General features: G+C 47.1%; 1 protein-coding gene across 3 annotated transcripts in view; it reads left to right on the plus strand.

The window, feature by feature from the left end:
- The first annotated feature begins 4 nt into the window (after positions 1-4).
- ABAT (4-aminobutyrate aminotransferase) overlaps positions 5-22174 on the plus strand; it is a 67046-nt gene continuing 44876 nt past the window's right edge. For 2 of the 3 annotated variants that reach the window (XM_033101173.1, XM_033101175.1), the window contains exon 1: positions 5-134. The gene's annotated coding sequence lies outside the window, so the exon portion shown is untranslated. Of the gene's footprint in view, positions 135-17088; positions 17203-22174 lie in introns of those variants that run through there. The other variant, XM_033101174.1, reaches the window with a different exon arrangement.

Here is a 22174-nt window from a genome sequence, read left to right on the forward strand (position 1 = left end):
GGAGCTTGGAAGCCCAGTGAGTCGCTGGGGGAAGCCGGGCAGACGCCGGGCGCAACCAGAACGCAGGGCGCGGATCCTTCTAGTCGCGGCCCGGGCAGATCCGAGTCCGCACACCTCGGAGCCGGGGCCTGAAGGTAAGTGCGAGGTGCCGGGTCGCGTGGGGCGGGCCCTTCCGCTGGGAGCCAAGATAGAGTCCTTCGGCCCTGCCCCCAGGGAGCAAACACCGAGCATCTTCTCCCGGAAACGCGGCCCTCATCCTCCGGAGTCCTGGGTCCCCTTCCCCGAAAAGAGAGGACCTCCCACCCGCCCCAGAGAGCAAATAGCTTTCTTTTTCCTTCAAAACGGGCCCTTCCTCTTGACCCTATGCGCTAGGGATAGGATTCCCCTCCCTAATTTACCCCTTGAAATGAAATGTGTACCACCCAAAAGTGGGGTCCAGCCTCCCCAGGTATCCATGACCCCCTTATATCTGTGGAAATCCGCGTCCTTTCCCCCTCCCTAAAAACTATGTTTGGATTTCATCTCTCCACCCTCCCTTCGGAATGGTGGGGGTCTTCTCAGCTCATACATAAGTGTGCTCCCACCATGGAAAATGGAGGCCTTCAGATATCCTGGGAAATAAGCCTCTCCTTAAGGCAAGGAGCTCCCAGGGCTGAGAGACTGCATGTCACCTCCCTGCTGCCCCCTCCTCAGAAACCAGACTCTGCTGTTTGCCTTTAGAGGTGATTCCACCCCCTTCCCCCACCCATAAGAAAGACATGGTTGCCTCAGACACCATCACACTAAAGGCATTTTGGAGATTTCCCCCCTTCCTCCAGTAAAGATGTAAAATGCGGGACTTTTATCCTCAGAAACTGGGCAAGAGTCTGGATACCCATCCACACCAAGTCGCCCCCCTCACTCCACCCCTATCTAACCCTTTCACACAAACCCCATTCCATTAACACCCCACCTCTCCCATCCCATCCTTCCCCAACTGTACTCGCCCACCCCGCTGCTCTACCTAATTCCATCTCACCTTTCCTCACCCTGGCCAGAGACTAGGACTTGAGGAAGAGGTTTAGTAAGTTTTAGTAACACGGAAGCCCTTAAAGCTGGGGTCCTAAGCCTAGAGACCCTTCTACGAGCCTCCAGACTCTGACAGCAAAGATAGCCTCTCAGGCAGCAGAATTAACAGGGACATCCCCACCCCCACCCCTCACCCCCCCACACACAAAGGGCTGTGTTTAGAATATTCTCCCCTGAGGCAGTCCAACCCCTCTCCTGGAGAAGGAGGTGTCCATGCAGAGAGAAGGGCCCCAATTTGCGCCCTGGGGCTTCCCCATGCCCCCCCAGCTCCTATGGGCATTGCTCAATGGAATTCCCTAGGTGTTTGGCTAAGGGAGATGGATGCTGCAGGAACCACCCACTCGGCTGGAGATAGTGTTGGCTTTGTTGTTTCCATGAAGCTGGACTGAGAGACAGGATGTCGGTGACCTGGGGGGGTCTGAGATCCGCTCTCCTCTGGCAGGCCAGGTGGTGGTGGGGAGCTTTGCCTTGCTCTTTGGAGCTGCGCCCTTGACCTGGAGTATGGAGTGTGTCCTGGATGCCCAAAGAGGTCAGCCCTGGGGCGAGAGAAATGGCCCAGTCCAGAGCCCTAAGACCTCAGACGGCTTCTCGATCAAAGATCCTGCCCTTTCCTTTGACAGTTAAGCAAACAGAGGCGCAAAGAGGGGAAGAGGCTTGTTCAAGGTCACCCAGCCAATAGGTTGCAAAGCTGGTCATAGCCTCTCCAGGGCTTGTGGTGTACTGGGGTCCCGGACACTACCTCCAGTCCTCTCATTTACAACCCAGACTTCTGGGTGCTGCTGTCCCCCACTTGTCAGAGAGATGCCAAGGCTCTGCCAATGTCACATAGCTAGGAAGGGGCAGAGCTGGAACTCAGTGCCTTCCCCCAACAGGCCACCTTGTAGAATCCATTCCTGGGAGTTTACCCCAGGTGATCTTTTTATTGAGCCCACTGCCAGGTTTAGGCTTGCCAAAATCCAAATCAACCCAGAATAGCAAATAAGATTGCTTGCAATGCGCTGGAGCCAAGACTGCTGCAGGACCCTCAGTTGCATAGCGGGGTTTGCTCCAGGAACTTTGATCAGGGTCCGAGAAGTCACATCCCCTTCCTTCAGGGCCTCTTTCCTGTTGGTACCTGGACATTCCCTTTGGCCCCGAGCTCCCTGCAGCAATCGCCCATCCCTGCTCAGAGTACGGCTTCTTTTCCTGAGGCATCAGAGCAGACAAGAACTGGAACTCCGGCCTGTCGTACTTCAATTTAGAGCAGGAACGAAGTTCAAGGTGAATGTTGAGAGCATGAGGGGGAACCGTAGTGCACAGGGGTTGAGAGATTGGTCTCTGACCCCTTATCTGGATCTAGAGCCCAAACCTGCTACTTACTGTGTGATCTTAGGGAAATTATTATTACCCTTTCTGTGACTCGGTTCCCTCAGTGTCTTCATCAGGGTAAAACGAGTTAGTCCTCATAAAGAGCATAGCACACAGTAAATAAAAACAATGGTTGTGATTACTAGTGCAAAGTCATCTCTAAAACAGTAGGGAGATTGTGCTTTTAGGTAAAATGGATAACCTGCCCTAGAGATAATCTGCCAAGGGCCAAGGCAATGAACAGTCGGTCGGCACTTGGAGACAAAGGTGATGTCTTCCCAGAGAGACAGTGCAGTACGTGGACCACAGACCCTAAAGGCAGGTGGCATCAAAAGTCGACTCCTGGCTACCGCTGGCTGGGGGACTTTAAGCAAGTCATTCACCTCTCTCTGAGCCTCAGTTTCTTCATCCTTGAATGAGGTTTGTTGTGGGGTAGGCATCAGATTAGAGACAGATCTAGAGCAGGGTTTCTCATCCTTGGCACTGTCGACCTTTTGGGCTGGATAGCCTCATTTTGTGGAGGCTGCCCTATGCTCTGTTAGGAAGGATGGTTGGCATCATCCCTGCCCTATACCCATTAGACTCCAGTTGCCACCCCCGCTAGTTATGACCCCTAAAACTGTCTCCAAACATTGCCGAATGTCCCCAGGGGGGGCAAAGATACCCATGGTTGTGGTCCTGCTGGAAGTTGCCAGTGGCTGAAATTCAGGCCATTCCTGAATTTCCTGGGACCAGGAGACAGGAATCTGAGGCCTCGTCGCAACTGGCCAAGCCTCTGTCCCGGCCACGAGGAATCGTCCCCCCAGCATCCCTGTGGCTTGTGGGGTCAGACTGACTGGAGCTAAACTGGGCTTCTACCAGCATGAGGGCCTCAGGCCACAGCCACTTTATCTCTCAGTGTCCCATTTCCCCGTCTTTAAAAAGGGAATAATAGTAAATTTTGTTTGAGAAAAGGAGGAGAAGGAGGGGGCAATGGTAGACCCTGGATGCAGTTTCAACTCAGGCTCTACCTACCTAGTGATAATCATCCATAAATAATGGCAGCTGCATTTGCCGAGTATTCGGTGGGTATTAGCGCTGTTCTGAGGGTTTTTTGTATATTTACTCATTGCTCACAACAACTGAAGGAGAAAAGACTGATCAGATTGCAGAGAAGGGAAATGGAGACTCAAAATGGATGACTGCCTCACCTGGGCTCGGTTTCCTCATCCATCAAGGGGAATAATACTGTCTTATCCCTTGACAATCACAACAGAGTCTGGGAGGACCAGCCGCCACAGCAAATGAGAATACAGGGTCAAAAAGTCAAAAATGTTGAATGAAATCAGTGGTAGGTGGAGAAAGTCCAAGGTGCTTCCTTCCAACAGCAGCCACCCACCCACACCTGAAAATCATTTGCAGGAATTGATCAGATTTGACCCTGTACAACCCCTCGAGGTCCTGCTGTGGGCTTGGCTTGGGGTCTGTTTCCTAGACGCTCCCATGGAGTCAAGGAAAAAGTCCCATATTTTTCCTTGATGTATTGCTGGGTGCCTTAGAGATGGTGACTCCTGGACCTCAGATTTCTCCTCTGTAAAATGGCAACATCACATTGGAGGTTTTTAGGTTGGATAAGAGCAAGCACAGTCAAATGCTTTCTACCTGCAAGCCACGGGGTGCTATTAGCAATATCTCATTTAATGCTCTCAATAACCCAGGTGGGAAGGTCCTCTTTTGTGGATGAGGACACAGAATCAGAGAGTTTTAAGTTTCTTGGCCAAGGTCACACAGATAGGAAGACCGCCAGAAGCTGGACTTGAACTGAGACCTGGCCAGCTCCAAACCCAACTCTTCAAACATAGGTTTCGCTGAGAACCTCCAAGTCCAAAGAATTGGACTCCCTCCTCCTTCCCTTCCATGCCTTTTTCACTCCATCTGTATGTATGTACTGATTCTGCTTTTTAATGATAATTTATTTCCTGAATAGGTGATACAATACATGGTAAAACAAACAGTACAACTGGGTTTACAGAGAAAAGTAAAATTTCCTCCCTTATCCGCATCTCCTGGGTTCTTTCCTCTCCCGAGAGGTAGCTCTGTATTTTTTAAATGGTCCCAGTTTGGCACTTTGTTTTTCATCCTTAATATATCACAGAGGTATTTTCTTATCCCTTTTCATGGCTGCAGAGTATTCCATTGTGTATGGCACTTAATTTATCCGACCTCTCCCCTGTCGATGGGTCTCTAGGCTGTTTCCAATATTTTCCCATCACAAAGGAAGCATCAACTGACAACCATGTCCATAGTCATTTCACACGTGCAGATATGTCCAAAGGATAAATTCCTAGGAGTGGAACTGCTACATCAAAAGATATGTGTGTGTTTTTCCTAATGCTTTCTGTAAACCATTTTCTTATAAAATATAGCATGCCTATAGAAACATACTCAAAACAAAAAAAGAACAGCTCAGTGATTTTTTTACGACGCTAACCTATAACCGCCCACCAGGTTAAGAGTAGAGCCCGAAATAGCAGACCCCACCCCCCCATGACCTTTTTTTTTTAAAAAGTTTTTTATTTTTCCATTACAGTTGACATACAATATTATATTAATTTCAGGTGTTCAGCATAGTGATTAGACATGTAACTTCCATAGTGACCCCCCGGTTAGTCTAGCACCCACCCGATACCATATATTGTTATTACCATAGTCCTGCCTACATTCCCTGTGCTGTACATCACATCCTGCATTCCTGTGCCTTTCTTCATTATCATCTCGTCCCCATGTCGTCCCGTCCATCTTTCACAGACATCTTCGCTTGCTCTCTTTGTAGTTATAGGTGTACTACCTGAGAATGTGTCCTTCCTCACAGATTCGTCCTGCTTGGTCTTCTTCACTGTATACTTTTGTGTCTAGCTTCCTTTGCAGACTGTAATGTCTGTGCGATTTATCTCCGTACTTGGTCCATTCACTTTCCTTGTTGAATGGTAGTCCATTGGGTGAATAGGTTATGATTTACTTACTGACTCCGCTGCTGGTGGACATTTGGGTTGTTGGCAGTTTGGAGTTTATCTCAGTCTGTTCACACTGCCATAGCAAAGTACTATAGACTCGGTGGCCTAAATAACAGAAATTTATGTGGCATCATCCTGCAAGCTGTAAGTCTAGATCAGAGTGCCAGCACGGTGGAGCTCTGGTGAGGGCTCCCTACCTACGTAAGAGCGTGCCTTTCCTATACTCTTTCTAACGTTTTCAGAAGAAGGGTCTGTGGGGGAGCATATCTATAACACCTTGTCTCTTGTGATTGGTTCTTACTGGGTTTCTGGGGTTTTATTCTGCTGGGGTGGCAGGGCCTAGGCTCCGCATTGGAGTCAGTAAAATGCCTTAGATAACATTAGTAAGGAGGGCACAGCTGACCCTGGGATGTTTGGCTCGTGGTAGATTTTAAAAACTCACCATTCTGGAACCATTCAGGGCATTTTCAATACTGTGAATTCACCTCTGTGTTGATAGGGGGGTGAAGAGGAAAACCCCCCTCATAGGGTCCTGAAACCCCCAGTGCTTGTCATATTATGTTTTTTCCCTTCCTCTGGGAAGGGAGAACATGAATAGATCCATGCTCTTGTTGCTCACCTTTGCCACGGTGTGTCAAAGGTCACTGCATTTGTCCAGGTGGCCTCTCTGCACGTTTATCTCAAGGAAATAAGAAAACAGTGCAAACCTCTTGCCCTTTGTGTCGGGGTGTTGCTCCCTGTCCCACAGAATAAACGCTGCCCCCATTATGATTAAGGAGAGATTTGCTTGGTTGAGACCTTTGAGGGATCCAGTGCTATGTTGTAGGAGATAGTATATTGCAACTGAGTTTCACCAGGACTGGTAATCTTTAATCCAGAGACAGTTATAAAATGGGGTGTGCGCCCCTTACAGGTGCTGGGGTTGCTGAAAACGTCTCTACCAAGGTTCATCTGGGGCTGCATCCTGCACCCCACCTTGAATGAGAAAGAAGGCCAGCTGCAGGCTCAGGGATGTACACGAGGCTGCCACATTTGCTTTCAGGGGTAGACCCTGCAAGCAATACCGATGGTGGAAGGGTACTGAGGGTCGGCTTTTAACAGGGAACAAAGGGGCACTGGATTCTGTCCTGAGCACTTTACCTATATTATTGTTTAACCTTCAAGGTAGGTCCTGTTCTCATCAACATTTTACAAGTGAGGCAACTGAGGCATAGAGGTTAAATAACTGGCTCAAGAGTATATGCAGCTGAAATTTCCATCTTACACAATGAAAAGTGTTCAAGTCTGGCCCACAGAGTCAGCCCCTTAGGGTGTGGCATAGGTGCCCTTTTGACACTCCAGGCCGGTTGACCACCTTTCTTTGGGAAAGTTGCCTGGGGCTGCCTCTCCTGGGTTTACCATTCTCTGTTGTAATTCTCTGTCACCAGCACTAGACTGGGAATCCCATGAGGCCAGAGATCTTGCATGTACTTCTGTGTCCCCACCATCATCCTAGGATCCAGCAGAAAGTGGACGTGTGACCAGTGTTTGTTGAATGAATGCGTGAATACATTAGTTGGATTAACTTTTGGAGAAGTTCCTGAGGTTTGGTGTACATTTAATTCCCAAATTTTTTTAGAAGGATTTCTTTGTTTCATTTTGCCCGTTATTTTTTTCCAAGTAAATTTTTTCTTTTGAGATCACTGTAGATTCACTCCCAGTTGTAACAAACAATACTGAGATTCCATGTGCCCTTCCCCCGGTCTTCCCCCATGGCTACATCTTGCTAATGACAGTATAGCAGTACCTGAAAACTGACATCCCATCCACGGAACTTGATTTTCCTAAGCAATCATATCCATGCATTAATAGCGACATGGTTTTTTCCTTAATATACGTGAAAATAAAAAGATTACCATTAAACTACATGCCTTTTTTATGCTGTCTAATATCATCTCCAGGGAAATGCCGTTTGAGGCCGTAGGATCTGGTGGCTCAGTGGATGCTCTCTACCTATGTGTGTTTTGCAAGCCACATGACCCCGAGCCTCAGTTCCCTCACACGGGAGAATGGGTGGGATAATAGCACCTGCCTCACAGAATTCATTGTGAGATTTTGGTTGTCAAGGCTCGTCGGAGACCGTCAAGAAATGGAGCCCTGTTCCTTGCCAGGAGCCTCTGAAGAGGCATCAGACGCATTGCTTGTCTCCTCTGAGCCTCGCTTTTCCATTCTGTTATATGGGAGAGTTGGACAAGCTCTCCGATGTTTGGATCCAGCTCTGGAAGTCTTTAATTTGAGATTCCCGGTGGCAACTGCCACTTTGCTTAAAGAAGGGCTTGCGTTCTGGTGGAATGGTGGGAATCTGGCTTTGGGCTGTGTCGGGGCAGGGACTCACGGGCAGGGAAGGAAACAGAAAGGAAAGGAAACTCTGGAAGGCTACCATGTCCTACCTAACCCCTGAGTTCTAATTTAGGGCGTTGCGAGTTCCAGTTTGGGGAACTCTGCCCCGTATTCCGTTCCCCACCCACACATTGCCATGCCCTGACCTCCTCCCCCTTCGCAATGTGTGTCACTTGAACACAGGACCCAGCAGGCTGTGTTCTGGGGGAGCCGCTGTGCCAGGGACACTGCATCCATCCCTGTCTGACCAGCACCCGTGTCCCCGTGAGCTCAGCTTTTTGTTCTGAGTCTGTGAAACAAAGAGTCCGAGCTTTGCCTGGGGACGTCCTTTGGAAGGAAGGGTGGCATGTTAATGCCACATGGTTTTAGGGGAAAGTTGCTGAGTCTACAAGATCATCACCCCACTTGAGTTGGCATGGTGAGAGAACGGAGAACTCCTCAGAGATTTCTATTCAAAAACCAGAATGAGAGGCAGATGGTTCATACTGGCTGTGATAAGAGGCCGGCACCTTGCTGTAGTCTTCATTTTCTGCAGGAGCCAAATGATTGTAAAGATCGCAGTTCTCCACCTCTGTAGAATCACCCTGTAGCACCGTGCTCGAGATTCCGCAGAACAACTAAGCAGCCAGAGACACTTACTTGCTATAAGAGTGGGGATGGGTTCTTCCATAACATAACCTTTGCTGAGCCTCAGTTTCCCCATCTGCAAAATGGCACCACTATGGCATCCAAAGATGATTAAGAGTATTAATTATATCTGGAAATCAGCACAGAGGGAGTGTAGATAAAGCCTGACTCACCCACGGGCCCTTCAGCTTTCTTTGCCTTGGTTTTCTCATGTGTGAAATGGGGAGAAGTCTTCCCTGTGGTGGAATGATCTAAGTCTCAAAACAAATAATACTCGTGGTGAGTAGAGAGACACCGAACAGTCATCTGTACAGCTAGCTGGACAGAGCAGCTTGCCCCTGAGACACCAGCTCAGTTACTATGGGCAGGGCAGTGGGCCCAGGGGAGTGGACAGTCTGTGCACAGAGTCTCAGAACCTGGGCCAGGAGGAATGTCCAAGCTGGTCTGATCTAACCAAGCCCCTTCCCGGATGCTTGAGGCTCCTGTCCTGCGTCCTAGATGAGAAGACGCCCAGCCTGTGGAGGTGAAGCCACTCCAACGCAAGGAGTTTTCTTAGTTATTGAGCCCAAATCAGCCTGCTTTGGTCATTTCTCTCTCATTTTGTCTGTGCCTCAGTTTCCCTTTTGTAAAATTGGAATAACAGCCGCTGCGTCATTTCACAGATATCAACAATCAAAATAGACACAAAACTCTGTACTCACGGAGCACGGGTTCTTCTGGGGGTGTGAGGAAGACAGACAACTTTTTCAGGGAAGCAAAATGGTGACACATGTTAAGCAGAGAAGGGAAAGGGGCCAGGAAGGACAGGGTGCCACTTAAAATCAGAAGGCAAGGGAGACAGGAAGAGAGACCCGTGGTTCTCTGGGGAAGAGATTTTTGGGGCAGTGGAAAGGCAAGAGCAGAGCTTTTGGGGTGAGTTCCCCTGGCATCTTTGAGGAGCAGCAAAGGGCCAGTATGGCTGTAGCAGAACTGGGAGGTGGTGGGCAGACAGGAGAGGTGACAGGACAGAGAGGTGGAGGGTGGCGGCAGCGTCCCAGGCTTCCTGAAGCCCACTGCCATGGCTTTGGCTTTTTCCCAGTGTGGGGCCACTGGAGGGTATGAGCAGAGTGAGGACTGATGCGATCTGATCTGACTTCTGTGTGGTCCACTCTGGCTCCTGTGTTGGTTACATACAGACTGCAAGAAAGGCCCTGGAGGCTTGGATATGAGTCGCAATGGTAGAGGGGAGGGAAGTGGCTGACTTAGGATCTGTTTCTAAGATGGAGCCAACAGAATCTCTTGATGGATTAGATGGGATGGATGCGCGAGAGAGGGTACCTGGGAGGGTAGAGTGGCTTAGAGCCTTGTGGGGATGTCAGAATTCAGAGAGAGTCGCCCAACACAGCTCTGTTGTCACTGTGTTGTTTTTAGGGGGAACCTTCTAGTTATAGCAAATGATACGGCTGTTCAGACAGAATAGTGATGTAAAACTTTTCACTTAAATTCCTTTCTGTTAAAAAGCAATATAATTCCAAGGGGGAAAGTCAGTAGCTGCAGAAAAACCAGGCAGACTGTACATGCTGACTCTGGAGAAGCACAGACCTTTGGTGTTGCCAGTGTTCTCAGGAGAAGGAGATGGCGTCTGATGCTAACAGTGGCTTTTCCAAACCAGGGTATGTGTGCTTCCTCTAAAACTTGAACTCTACTTGAAATGGGGACATGGGTCACCAGTTTGTTGTTAGAAACGTAGGACTGACCTGTGGTTTCCAGGCTTGGAACACCCAGATCCAAGTTCAACAAACTTTTTCTGGAAAGGGCCAGGTGGTAAATATTGTCTGCTTTGTGGGTACAGCTACTCGACTCTTCCATTGTGGGCACTTAAAAGCAGCCTCCGTAGTCAAAAATGAATGCGTGTAGCCATGTTATATAATATAATACATCTTTATTTACAACATCAGGCTGCTGGCCATAGTTTGCAGACCCCTGGACTAGAATTTGAACTCCCAGAGCAGCAAAGCCTCAGAATGTCCTCTTCCCTGGCCTTGCAGAAATTCTAGACTTCCTGACTCTAAGCTTCCCCTTCTCCTCCCCTGGCTCAGGATGAGGAGAAGTTTCGCTTTCACCTTGTGTGGATCGCAAATGTACTAAACTCCCTGTGTTGACCTATTTTCAACATTGAAGTACTTCCTTTTGAGGATTGGAATCCACTTGGACCTGGCACCACGCCAGGACACTAATGTGCGTTTTGCAGTCCATTTGGGAGCTCAGCTCTTTACACAGCTTAGGAAACCCAATCCAGCACGGATCAGTTTTTCAAGAGCTTCTGGGCTCCCTGTGAATGCCATGTCAAGTTGCTTAATAGTTGTTTTCCTATAATTAAGTATCTGGACACATTCAGCTGCCCTCAACTGAGGTTACACTCACTCCTGTTGTAGTTTCTCTCTGTTACAACGTAGCCACAAAGAATCAGGGGATAGGACCCTTGCACAACCCAGGGGTTAGGGACGCCAACCCCCATGTGGTTGAAAAATCCACATATCACTTCTGCCTCCTCCAAAACTTAACCACTAACAGCCTACTGCTGACCGGAAGCCTGACCAATAACATAAAACAGTCGATTAACACATATTCTGTATGTCATATATATTATATACTGTATTCTTCCAATAAAGGAAGCTAAAGAAAAGAACATATTAAAATCATAAGGAAGAGAAAAATAAATGTACAGTATTGAAAAAAAAGTCTCCGTCTAAGTGGACTTGCGTCGTTCAAACCCGTGTTGTTCAAGGATCAGCTGTATGTTATGCGAGAGAGCCGGAGAGGCTTCTTTCCTCCAAACATTTGAATAAATTAGTAATACAGGTCATGAGCGTTGGTTCACAAAATAGAGAAAGGTAGCAAACAGGAATCTGCCACCTCATAGCCCCATACCCAAGATAAAACAGTGTTGAACAGAAAACACATTTCTTCCCAGCCTTCCTTTCTCACGTATTGGTTTATGGCTTTGTGTCTGTGCCTCTACGAAGTTAAAGCCAGGCTGTCTATAAAATTTTATGGCCTTTTCTCTCTCATTATATTGCTTCAAAACTCACTTCCCTGCCTTTGTACATCATTTTTTGGTAAATAATTAAGTTGTAGCACAGCTCGTTGGAGCTACTGTTGGTTGTCGATGTTGTTCTCAGCCGTCCATTCTTCTAATTGACACTTCTCCAAACATCTCTGAGCACAGAGATCCTTCCTTTAGGTCCTAGATAAAGATCACTTGCCCTAAGTTTCTAGAAGTGGAGTTATTTGGGGTTCAGATATTTAATGTCTGTTGAGTCCTGGTGGCTACATTGTTTTCAGAAAGGGGTGGGCCCAGATACCCTCTAGCATTGCCTGTCTGGAGAGAGAGCCTGGCATGATGTTCTGACCCTCAGACCTGAAAGCAGCAATGCAAGTAGCGTGACTCAACGGTGGGTGGGTGGGTTTTTCTTTCTGGGTGTCATTTCAAAGAGAGGAAATTGACTCCACACCTAATACACACCCTCAATTTCACAAAGGAGTTAGGAGAGAAGGAGGGCTTCATTGTCCTTGTGGCAAATGATGCTATTTCTTGAGTATAGCTGCGTGCTAGCTGCGTGCTAGCATGTTTCAGTAGAGCCTCTAAACGCTTTGGGTTCGGTCGGGGCTCTCAGTCCTTTGATGCTGTGAAACCCTTGGCCCCTAGTGCATAAAAAATAAATAAATAAACAAAAAATAAACCCTTTGGGTCCGGACTAGGCACACCATAGGATGTCAGTAAATTTTTTTATAGTGTGTCATTTGGGGAAGTGTCTTCTCTGCCAAGCCCTCAGTTGTGCCATCTGTAAAATGGGAATAGTACAAATTCATTCCACTGATATTGAATGTGCCATCGTGCGTGCCAGGCACTGTGTTATCTGCTAGGGACGCACTTCATCTCTGGGGCATGGGGAATAGCATGGAAGGCATGCATTAAGAAATTACTCACACAAAGAAATGTGTAAGTGCAAACTGTGATAAGTGGAAAGAAACAACACAGGGAAGTGGAAGAAATTATAGCAGGATAAACGTATTTCTGTGCAGTTAGAAAAAAAAAAAAAAGCTTCTCTGAAGAGGGAACATGTGATGTTTGAGACCTAGAGAGATGGCCATTGCAAACGCCCTGAGGCCACAGAGCTTAGCGCTTCCAGGAGTCAGAGGCTGGAATGGCCAGAGAGAGTGAGCAAAATGCAGAGTGGCATAGCCTGCATTAGGAGAGCTCGGCAGGCAGGGGTGGCTTGGGCAGAGCCTCAGAGGCCTCGTGACGCACTGGGAACCAACTCTGACTTGAAGAGTGACAAGCTAAGGGTGTGGAAGCAGGAAGATGACTGTCCCCGCAGTCGTCTTGCGGAGAGATGACCGTGCTGGTCTGTAGAAGCTGATGGAAATGAGGGAGAGAAGCAGATGAGTTAGCAACATATTTTAGAGGCAGAGTAGAGTTCCATTTCTTCCTCCCTTCTCTGGTTTCATCCTCAAACTGATGACCACGTCATTGTGACCATGTTCAAGACGTCAGCACTGAAGCGTGGTTGACTTTTATGCTAGTTTGCAAGAGGCAAAAGAGAAGCCTGCATTTCTGAGTAGCAGCCACTATTAGGGAACCAAGAAACCGGCTGAAATGCACTCCAATGCACCCAAGCCAGGAGCCGGGGATATTGGCTGCCTCGGAGCATGTATTTCTCAGGCTTTGAACAGGATCATCCCAGAACCAGTCATAAGATCACCACCGCCATCCCATCCCCAATAGCACATAGCCAGGACGCACATGTCCTCATTCAAATCAGTGAGTGTATTTTGCCTGTGTGGGAGGAGAGAGCTGGAGCCAGCTGGCCTTCCCCCGTAGACCCCATAAAAGAATGAAGCCACACTGGTGTCCACCTGGGAGCTGCTCTGAGGGGGTGGGAACCTGAATTTGATCAGTCCCTCTCATTCACATCCCACCAAGACAAGAGGAGGCACGCCGGTGGGGAGACGCGTTCTTTGCCCAGTTTATTGTCAATTCTTGAGGTCCCATGCTGGTACAAAGTTCAGAGTGAGCTGCTTACTTTTTAACCAATGCTTATTTGATCTTATGTATTGATTCATCAGACTGTTTAAAATTAAAGTGCCACAAGTCAAATCCTTTCCTCAGGAGTTTAAATTTTACAGACTCATGTGACTAACATTGTAACAGAAGACCCAGCTTTGGTGACTATATGAGGACCCAGGTTTCTGGACGAACTTCGGTTCAAACTACAGCTCCTCAGGTGATTAGCTCTATGCTCTAGGGCACGTTGCCAGAACTACCTGAGCTTCATTTTTCTCTTCTGCAGCTCCTAATAGCACCCACTTCCCAGGGTCATGCAAGTAGATGGAGTTACTATATGTGAAACAGAACAGGACCAAACGTACAGCAGGTTCTCAATAAAGGGTGGTCAATATCATTATTTAAGGTTTAGACTCATTCTGAAGATAGATAGATATATCTCATTACCACCTAAGCTGCATTCTCCAATAAGCCCCACGTGGCTACTGAGCACCGAAATGTAAGCTAGTCTGAACTGAAAGGTGCTGTAAACATCAAATACATATCAAAGTTTGAAGGCATGGTATGACCAAAAAAAAAAAATATTAGTAAAATTTCATTAATTAGTTTTTATATTGATTACGTGTTGACATGATATTTTGGGTATATCCCATTCACAGCACACACGACTAACTAACATTAATTTCATTGGTTCCCTTTTTTAACATGGCCACTAGAAAAATTTTAATCGTATATGTGACTCACATTTATATTTCTTTTTGGTAGCACCGGTCTAAAGGTCTGATTTAAGAAGTAAGCATGATTAAGCAATGGGAAGAGCAGGGACTTTGCAGTAAGAAAGATTGAAGGATTGTCTGGGTGGCATCAACCTCATGCTGTTAGGGAAATCCTGTAACCTTCTTGTGTTCAGCTTTCTCATCTGTAAAATGGGAACAAGAATCTCCACCACAAAAGGTTGTTTTGAGGCTTAAATGGGATCATATATGCGAAGTGCGTAGCTCAGTGCTAAGACAAAATAGGTGCTCAGACTAAAACAAAGATTCTAGATTTTGTTACCTGTGCTGGGGTGTTTAGTATTCAGAAGTGAGCTGAGCAGATCCTAAAGATGAATAAATAACAATAACTCTCCTTTGTTTACCAAGATGACTTTGGCATGCTGTTTTCACCGCCATGGCCACATTTGACCTTCACAATGACCCTGGGAGATATAGTCAGCCCCTCAGAGATCTGGGGAGACTAAGGCACAGGAGCTGTTTGAGGTCTAAACAGGAGCTGAAACCAGGCATTTTCTTGTCAGCCCTGTCGTGTTTTCCTGAAACTTGTCTGTCTCCAAGGTGTATTTCAGTTTTTGCTTCACCCTCTGGTTAAACAGCTTCCACAGCCATGCTCTGAACAAGCGAGACCAACACCTAAATCAACCCTGCAGCCCTGTTTTCCCTGAAAATAAGACCCAACTGGAAAATAAGCCCTAACATGATTTTTCAGGAGGACATCCCCTGAAAATAAGCCCTAATGTGTCTTTTGGAGCAAACCTTAATATAAGACCCGGTCTTATTTTCAGGGAAACACAGTAATGCTGTGCTGTGTTATTGGCTAGGAAGACTTGAAAAGCATTCCTGGGCTTCTCCTGTTCTCCAGCCTGGTGGAAAGCTGGTGTTGGCACTTGTGACGGAGAAGAGGCAGCTCATAAAGCCATGCTCCCAGGACACCTTGGTACCCACTTATGTCTCAACCTAACTTGATACCCAAGTATAGGAGACACAGAAGACATTGCATCATACATGTTCCTTTCCAACTTCTTTAACTTAATACACTAAACTCTTATATCGGTACATAAAGCACTACATCGTTCTTTTTATTGGATGAATGTTATTCTGTATTATGGGTGTACCAAAATGTGCTTAGCCATTTAGGTTAGATATTTGTATACATTTACACCCCCACAGGTAATGTATGAGGTGCCAGTTCCCCGACACCATCAACATGGCTAGGTGTGTCATGATAATAAGTCGGTGTGGAGAAAGCAGAGGGAGGGTGAGATGGCAGTTGAGAGACCAGTCAGGAGATTGGGCAGCTGTCCAGCTAAGAAATGATGGGTATCTGAATAGGACAAGAAAGAGATAGCAGAGGAAGAAGACTAGAGCTAGTGTGGGAGAAAAATCCTGGAGCGTGGTAGTGAAGGAGTCAAGGATGGGTCTTAGGTTTCTGTCTTGAACGAATGGATAAGTGGTTCTGTTTACTGAGGTGCTGAACGGAGGAAAGGGAATATGTGTAGTGACAGGAAAACGATGGTTTTAGCTGAGAAGATACTGAGCTTACTATGCAGGATGTCCTATTGGGGGTATCTACTGGATCAGGGAGGAATGTTCAGGGAGGAAGGTTCAGGGATGGTGAATCATTCATGGAATCACCATGAGAGTTCATGAGATCTCCCAGCAATGCATTGATGGTAGGATGGGTGGATGGATGGACATATGGATGGACGGAAGGACAGCTGCATGGATGGATAGATGGATGGGGATGGGTGGGTAGGTGGGTAGATGGATGGATGGATGGACAAATGGATGGCAAACAAATCTAGATTTTATTCTATTTAGATTGAACCACATGAAATTGCTATTTTTGTTCAAAAATGATCAAATACTTAATTTTCCGCAGGCTGTGGTATTTGAGAGGGAAGGGTACTGATGTATGCGATTTACTTTGAAATGAGTCAAAAAATAGCATCAGTGGATGGATAGAGGGGTAGGTTTGTGATCAATCAAGCCTGGTACAAATGTTAAGAGCAGAAGCTAGGCGGTGAATATGCAGATATTTACTGTCAGATTCAACTTTGCTGTATATTGGAAATTTCCATAACAGATTCTTGGGGAATGTTTTCCAGTGGTCAAATGTTGGCGATTTCATGTAGTTTCACCTAATATTTACTCCTCATTTGGCCAGGAGATCCTCCCAGGTTCCCATTCTGTAGCATCAGCAGACCTATAGAATCTCCTTTGGACTTTTTCTTCCCAGAGTTGGGGCTGGAGGCTGGCATTTCTCCCTGCCAGAGTACAGGTTGAGTTGCCCGAACGTGCTGATTACTGTGCCTACTTTGCCGCTATCTGCCTTGTATTAATAATCATAGATTTTCTCTGTGATTTGATTTCATTGGTTGCCACAGCGACAGCGTAATAGCTCAACTGAAGCGCTGTCATGGTGATTTAGAACCAAGTGTCTTTCTTGCAGCCTCCAGTCTGGGTGCCTCCACCCCCTGGCTGTCGTCATGGCAACTGATGAGCTGCACGTAACCAAAAGCTCTGTGTGTCCCCTCCCCCCCATTCCCCTTCCTCATCTTGTGTCCATTCCCACTTCCTCTTCTGGGCCCTCTGTGGACAGGCCTTGACCCCAGCTTGGGTTATAGTGGGGGAGCAACAATGGGGGGGCTAGAGTAACCAATTCCCCAAGCCCCCCAAGGTGGCAGGTGGATTGTTATAGCCAGAGATGCCCTCTGCCCCCAGAGGTCTTGAGGATGAGTTCATGGCTGTGACCAGCATAGGCTGGATCTGCTGCAGCCAACAGCACCACCACCACCAGAGTCCTGGGGAAGGCATTTAGGAATCTAAAGCCTCGGATCTCTGCTTCGTAACTTCAGCCATTCCTGAGCCTCTTAGAGAAAAATGTCGGAAGAGGCCCTTGGAAGAAGAAAGGTGGGGCAGATGGCCCGTTCACAAGGGTCCCAGATCATCTCTCCGTCTTAAAGTAAGCTGGGCTTGAAACAGCTTTTTGAAAACTCCATGTTCTGTTTTTCTCTCTGCTTATCTCTCTCTTTCTGTTTCGTTCTCTTTGTTTCTGTGTGAATTTTTCCTTTCTGTTTCTGCCTGAAAATCTCTCTCTCTCTCTCTCTCTCTCTCTCTTTCTCACCCCTCCTCCTCCCCAGTCTTTTAGTCTCTCGCTCTGTCTCCTCCCCTCCTCCTGCACACCCCCTCCATCCCTCTGCCTCTGACAGTTGCTGGGAACTAGCTGAGCGCATCATTTTCCCAAATCTGCTTTGCTTCCAAGGAGTCTTTTTCTCCCTCTGTACCTGAGCCCATGTTTTGGGGACTGCGTGGAAGGAAGTCTGGAGTATCTTCCTGATGGGGAGCTGGGCCCTGGCGCATCTCTTAGGATGGGCCAGCCAGTCATGTCTCTGGGACTCTGTAGAAAGGCATAGACAAGGCTTTTTAAGCAGACGGAGCCAGGCGTGCTGTGGGACCCTGACAACCAAGCACTGTGAGTGCAGGGGTGTGTGCATGCGTGTGCGTGTGTGTGTCCTCGTGTATTTGCATGTACCTGCTGGCATGTGGAGGTATGTCTCAATGTGTGCCAGTGACTGTTAGCAGTGATGTTAAGTGTGCAAGTGTGCCTGTGTTGTTTTTGGTCTGAAGGACTCACAGTCATACATGACAGATTTTTCAAAGATGCTTTGTGGAAAGAACACAGCGGGATGTGCCCCTTCAAAATGGAAACAAAAGAAACAGAAATGGGTATGCAAATGATAGATAAGGAATTTGCTTTTGTCACACATGTGTCTTCTGGCCCAGGAAATGAAGTGAACATCACCTTGAAAAGGCATTTTTACTCCAGCGCCAAAATAAATCTTTCCTTTCCATTCTAAGAGCTAAAATAGTACACACACCCCTTTCTCTTTGAAACTCAGAGGAATGGAAGACTCGGTCGGTGGTGCACGACTGGGAACATCTGCAGTGAGAATCTCTTGCTTGACAACCTGGGTGGCTTATGCTAAGAGCAGTTGGAAGGAAACAGGATAGCGGCGGCTTCCTCGTGCATCTTTTCCTTCTGTGGTCAATTAGAAATTTGTTTTGAATTGTTTCATGGAAGCAGCCCATGTCCCCAGAGGCAGCAAGAAGGGGTGGGTTAAAAAGCGCACTTACATTGGCAGGGCAAGATACTGAAATCCTCAAGACTGGCCATGTAAGATCCTGCAGTTGGCGTGTGAGAGCTGGTAGCTACGTCAGCCCTGGGAGGGAATCGCCTGTCCCTGCATATTTAAGAGACTTGGTGGCTGGTCACTCTGGGTGATTGCCGATTGTGGGCTGGGCACACCCTGGGTACCTTGAGGGAGAGGACAGATCCAGAGATGAGAACCGCCCTCAGGAAGGTTCCGGTCCAAGTAGGAACAGACCCTGATCACTTGGTGTGGTTCCCTCACTCTCACTCATTGCTGCGACTTGCACTTCCTCCGGTATGCCACTCTTTGTTCCCTTACACCATAACCTCTGTCTGCAATGGCCCTACTGGGTCCACCTGCCAAAACTCTAATCTCATTTAAACATTATCTGTCACTGCTTCCAGGAAATCTGTAACTAACACCTGAGTAAAGCTGCTGCTATACACCCTCCTCTCCTGCCCCAAAGACTTTGTACCTCTGGTGTCATGTACCTTCCAGTCCTCTGTCTCTTTTCTCTAATGAGCTGCAGTTTGTTTTACGAGGACCTAAAGAAAAATATAGATAAAGATGAAATACATGCAGAGTGACTGGCCTGGACTCTTACAATGTCTGTGTCGTAAAAGGCACAGTGGCTGAGAAATGGTTCCAGGGTTCAAAGAGATGAAAGCTCTGTGCAGATGAATGCGGTGGTGGGGAGTCTGGATCTAGAGAACGAAAAACAGCCACACAAGACGTTTTGGGGACAAGCAGGGGAATTCAAACATAGACTCTATGTTAGATAATAAGATGATATCAATGATCCATTTCCTAAGCATGAAGTACCTTGTATCTCAGATAATTTGTATGGAGGTCATATAGGAGAATGTCATTCTCAGAAGATACAGGCTGGAAGGTTTAAGGCTGAACTATCACAACGTTGACAACTAACTCAAATAATTCAGAAGATAGATGATGGATGAATGAATGGGTGGATGGATGGATGGATAGTAGATTGATAACAAATATGGCAGAGTATTAACAGTTGGTGGATCTAGGATTATGGGTGGTTGTTGAGCTATGCTTTTGACTTTTCTGTAGGTTTAAAATTTTTTGAGTGCCTACTATGTGCTGGCACTAGTTTTGTTCGTGGATTGTCTCATTTAATCCTCAGAGCAGCCTGGGAACAAGGGAATTGTATCAGACCCATTTTCCAATTGAGAAAACAGACACAAAGCCAAATGCCAGCCCAAGATAAAACCCACATTAAGCCTGCTGCCCCTTTGTCCATTCACCATTATTGTGAAATAACCAAGGATAACTCAAAAGTCTGTGCCTCTAGAGGAAACATTTCTGGTTTGACTTTAACTCTTTACTGTGGTGTAAAGGATCTAGAGCTGGCCTGGGTTTGTATCCTGGCTCCAGTACTTCATGGCTGTGTGTTGTTGGCCAAGTCACTTAACCTCTCTGTGCTTTCCTTTCCTTTTTTTTTTTTGTAAGAGAGGATGATACTAGGAACTACTTCAGAAGGCTGTTCTGAAAATTAAATGCACTATTAATGTAAAAGCTTACAACGGAGTTTGGCCCAAAGTAAGTGATCAGTAAATGTTTGTTGTCACTGTTGCTGTTTTTCTTATTCTTATAATCCCATCAGCCCCTCCATGGATAAACCTGGAGGATCTTTCTCTTCTGCACCCAGCACTGGTTTGCTTCCTGGGGCTGGCCCCTGGGTGGCCTCTGGCAAGTGGCCCCTAAATGAGTGCTCCAGAGATCTCAATGTGGGGGGGACTAGGTTAGACCCGCCTCATCCCGCCGCTTCCCCTCAGGACTGCCCTCCATAACTCCCCGCAAACCAGTCACTCAGATATTCTGTTAAGACCTCCGAGGAAACACATGGCTGTTTTGTGGAGTCCACAAATGCACAAGCTCAGCAGAGCCTCCCAGACCTGCCCCAGAGGGCTGGAACCAGCCTCTTGTATTTTGTTTGTTTGTTTTGCGTTGCTTTCGCTCCTTACATATTACATACATTATGGCTCCTCAGAGTGATCAAGAGAGAACCCAGACGGGAGTATTTCTGAATCCACTCATGGCTCTTTGGTTCTGCCAGCCAGATGTTCACACACTTGACAAGTCACCCTGAGAGCTGGCTTCAGAAGGGGGGGGTCTCGGTTCTGAAAGATTGGTTATTGGTCCTCCTGTCTCCTTTCCAAGGGGGAGGAAAGGAAACTATTCTGGCCGTAGTGACCACAGAACCCAGGCTGCCTCGGTGGGACCCTGTCGTCGGAGCATGGAGCTCCGGGAGTGTAGCACAGTTTTGGTGTCTTCTCTACATGTGATGTGTGGTGCTAGACGCTGGGAGTGCCAAGATGATTTGGTCACTCTCAAGTTACGCTGATGACCCTCATCACGATGTGAAATGATTTCACATGTTTACTGAGTTGTGGTGTATCTCATCTACCTGAACAGAATGCAGAGACTATGCTGTCTGGTCCCACCAGCCCCACCTGGGGCCTTAGGATTCGGTGTTGTGTCTTCAGGCAATAGGCCATCAGGACATAGTGCTGGCAACGAATCAATCCATGAATGAATGAATGAATGAGTGAATACATGAATTTCACATTCTAAAGGGAGAGACAGATGTGAACAGATTGTCACCTTGCAGATGAACTGGAAAAGATTATGTATATAAATTTATGGATAATCTAAACACAGTTAAGTGTTGGCAGTTGAAACTAGGGGGTAGGTATAGTCAGGTTTATCGCGTGTGTTTGAAAATGATTAAAAAAAGATAGATTGCTGGAGAAATACAGATGAGTGGCATCTAACCCTGAATTGAAAGTCAGGAAGCCTTCTTGGAAGAGGTGGCCGGAAGTGCACTATGAAAAGGTCCACAAGAGTTAAGGCAATATAAACAGGAGGTGGGGGCAGAAAGGACATTCCAACAGACATTACCACCTGAGCAATGATCTGGAGGCAGGAAAGAGGGCAGGGAAACGCAGGAGATATGTGTGGGGGTGCTGTGTGGCCAGCCAAGCAGCTGGCCTTTATCCAGGGAGTAGTGGGGAGACAGGGAATGTTCAAGCAAGCGACTGGGTCACCTTGTTATGTGAAAAAATAAAATGGTTTAAATATAAAGCCCTTGACGTGTTCCCTCAATCCTTATCTTTTCTCCTGAAGGATGGCTGGCTTTTTTATGCATATCTCAGAGTATCATTTTAGTGTTTTCTTTATTTTTTAATTAGAAAGTTTGTTTTCCCCAAAAAGAGTCAAAAAGTCAAAAAATGGAGGCGTTTTTCTTAAAGGTAAGGGAGGTAGAGAATGCCTACTGATACGAGTGGAGGAACCAGAGAGATTTGGATGCTGGATGGCTTCCCTTTCACAGAGGACGCCAACCAGGATAGATTCCATTAGAATTTTATTTACTCTAGATACTTGTCTCTGGGTGGACAAAACATTAAAGAAGCAATGGAAGTTTTGCCATGACTGATGCTAAGTAATCACAAGCATCCTGTGATCGGCCCTCCTCTCCAGGTTCACGTCCCAGCTCTTTCTCTGGTACCATATTTTGTCCTCTGGACCCCACTCCTTTCGTTAAACAAGCTAAATGAGGCATTGTCAGCGGCACGGTTCACAGCTCCAGCCATCTGCCCTCTGGTGTCCCTCGGGAAGAGCTGAGCACTCTCAAGTGGACAGATTACATTTTATGTCTCAGGGAAAAACAAGTCACCAGATGGGGAGGTAGGGCTGGGCATGATGATTTTACAAATTGACACACAAGTGCCATCCAGAAGGTCTGACTGTTTGGCC

The sequence above is a fragment of the Rhinolophus ferrumequinum genome (genome assembly GCF_004115265.2).
Source record: "Rhinolophus ferrumequinum isolate MPI-CBG mRhiFer1 chromosome 15 unlocalized genomic scaffold, mRhiFer1_v1.p scaffold_54_arrow_ctg1_1, whole genome shotgun sequence".
In the NCBI taxonomy this organism is placed as follows: domain Eukaryota; kingdom Metazoa; phylum Chordata; class Mammalia; order Chiroptera; family Rhinolophidae; genus Rhinolophus; species Rhinolophus ferrumequinum.